General features: G+C 42.4%; 1 pseudogene; it reads right to left on the minus strand.

The window, feature by feature from the left end:
* Window positions 1-516: 516 nt before the first annotated feature.
* Window positions 517-1395, minus strand: LOC102828304 (annotated as a pseudogene).
* Window positions 1396-2172: the final 777 nt, after the last annotated feature.

Below are 2172 nucleotides of genomic sequence, written 5' to 3' on the forward strand. Positions count from 1 at the left end.
TGTATTCCATCTGGTGCAGTCCATATATGTTTTTTGTTTTTTAAAAATTATGCTTGCAATGAAATAGTCATTGGTCCTCAAAATTTCTTTCATGCTATCTTCAGCATCATTTCTACCATAAAGGCCATATTTTCCAGTTACTGACCTTTCCTCTTTGTTTCCAACCTTTGCCAATACCAGTCCATTTCAGCTCACTAATGCCTAGGATTTTGATTTTTACATGTTTGGTTTCATTTTGTGTGTGTGTATTTGTGTTTCAGATCTTTTTATTCCTTCAAATTTTTCTTTATTAGGAGTGACTGAAATAAAAAATATAACTGAGTCCCATCATCATCATCAGTGTCATCATGGAAATGGCTTTCAGAGAAAAGTGGTCCAATGAATATTATTGTTTCCCATTTTCAACCAGTAGATAGTTGCCATGGATACAGACAGCCAACAGTCGTCAAGAATGCTCAAGATGTGTTCTATACTACAACATGCCTATTCACAGGGGAAAACAAACTAGGAAAGAACTTATGTGTACTTCTTGATTTCATCATACAACACAAGCACAAAAGCGCCACCCATGCCTCTGAGCACATTGGACCATGCACCCTTGAAAAAGGCTTTGCCTCCTTTGTCACGTGCAATCTTCCTCTAGCAGTCAGTGGTACCTGTGTACATGATATCATTTCCTTTGCGCCCTGACTGCATCATCATGTGACAACAAACATTGTCGAATGGGTAGGAAGTCAACCCAGCCACAGCCGTGATGGACTGAGCGATCATCCAGCTGACAAAGATGTGAGTATTCTTGGGATCTGGAAGCATTCTCTTCGCAGTGTCATAGATACCGAAGTAGGCAGCCCGGTAGATAATCATGCCTTGCACAAACACATGAAAGCCTTGGTACAGACCCTTAATCCCACCAGACTTGGAGATCTTAACCAGGCAGTCACCAAGGCCTTTGAACTCTCTTTCAGCACCAGCTTTCCCCACGTCAGCTGCTGGAGGGTACGGGCAAAATCAAGAGGGTACACGAAGTACAAGGATGTCGCCCCAGCAGCACCACCGGATGTCAGATTCTCGGCAAAGTAGCACCAAAACTGGGTCCTCTTGTCTACACCACCCAGGACGATCTGCTTGTATTTATCTTTGAAGGCAAAGTTGAGAGCTTGGATGGGGAAGTATCTGATGACATTTGCCAGGTTACCATGCTCCTTGGGGATCCAAACCACACAATCGATAACGAATGCCCTTGTACTGCTTAACTGCAGTGATTTGCTTGCTGGCATGCTGCACCTGCAACAGCAGCTTGCCCCATTTGATGAGTGCTACTGGGACCTTGGAGATGGCCGCGGCCACTCCACCTGCAAGGAAGTCCTTGGCGAAGGACACAGCGCCATCTGTCATGTTGAAAGAGAAGGAAGAGGCGGCAGGCTGCAGCAAAACTGGAACCGGAACCGGCTTTGACTCTGGGGCTCTGGGCTGGTTTCATTTTTGACAATTCCAATTTTCCTTGATTCATGAATAGGACATTCTATGTCATATGCAAATTCAAACTGAAGCTGAAAAAAATTAAAACAAGTCCACGGGAGCCAAAATATGACCTTGAATATATCCCACCTGAATTTAGAGATCATCTGAGGAACAGATTTGGTACATTAAACACTAAAGACCGAAGATCAGAAGAGTTGTAGGATGACATCAAGAACATCACACATGAAGAAAGCAAAAATTATTAAGACAAGAAAGAAGTAAAAGGTCAAAATGGATGTCAGAAGAGACACTGAAATGGCTCTCCTGTGTAGAAATGCTAAAGCAAATGGAAGAAATGAGGAGGTCCAAGAGCTAAACTGAAAATTTCAAAGATCAGCTTGAGAGGATAAAGTCAAATATTACAACAAAATGTGCAAGGATCTGGAATCAGAGAACCAAAATGAAAGAACACGCCCAGCATTTCTCAAGCTGAGGGAACTGAAAAAAAAATTCAACACTAGACTCTGGGCAAATTATTGAATGATGCAGAAAGCATCAAGAGAAGATGGAAGGAATACACAGAGTCACTGTACCAAAAGGAAATGGTTAATGTTCAACCATTTTAAGAAGTAGCATATGATCAGGGGCCAATGATACTGAAGGAGGATGTCCAAGGTGCATTGAAGGAATTGGCAAAAAAACAAGGTACCA

The sequence above is a fragment of the Chrysochloris asiatica genome, unplaced genomic scaffold (genome assembly GCF_000296735.1).
Source record: "Chrysochloris asiatica unplaced genomic scaffold, ChrAsi1.0 scaffold00114, whole genome shotgun sequence".
Taxonomy (NCBI): Eukaryota; Metazoa; Chordata; class Mammalia; order Afrosoricida; family Chrysochloridae; genus Chrysochloris; species Chrysochloris asiatica.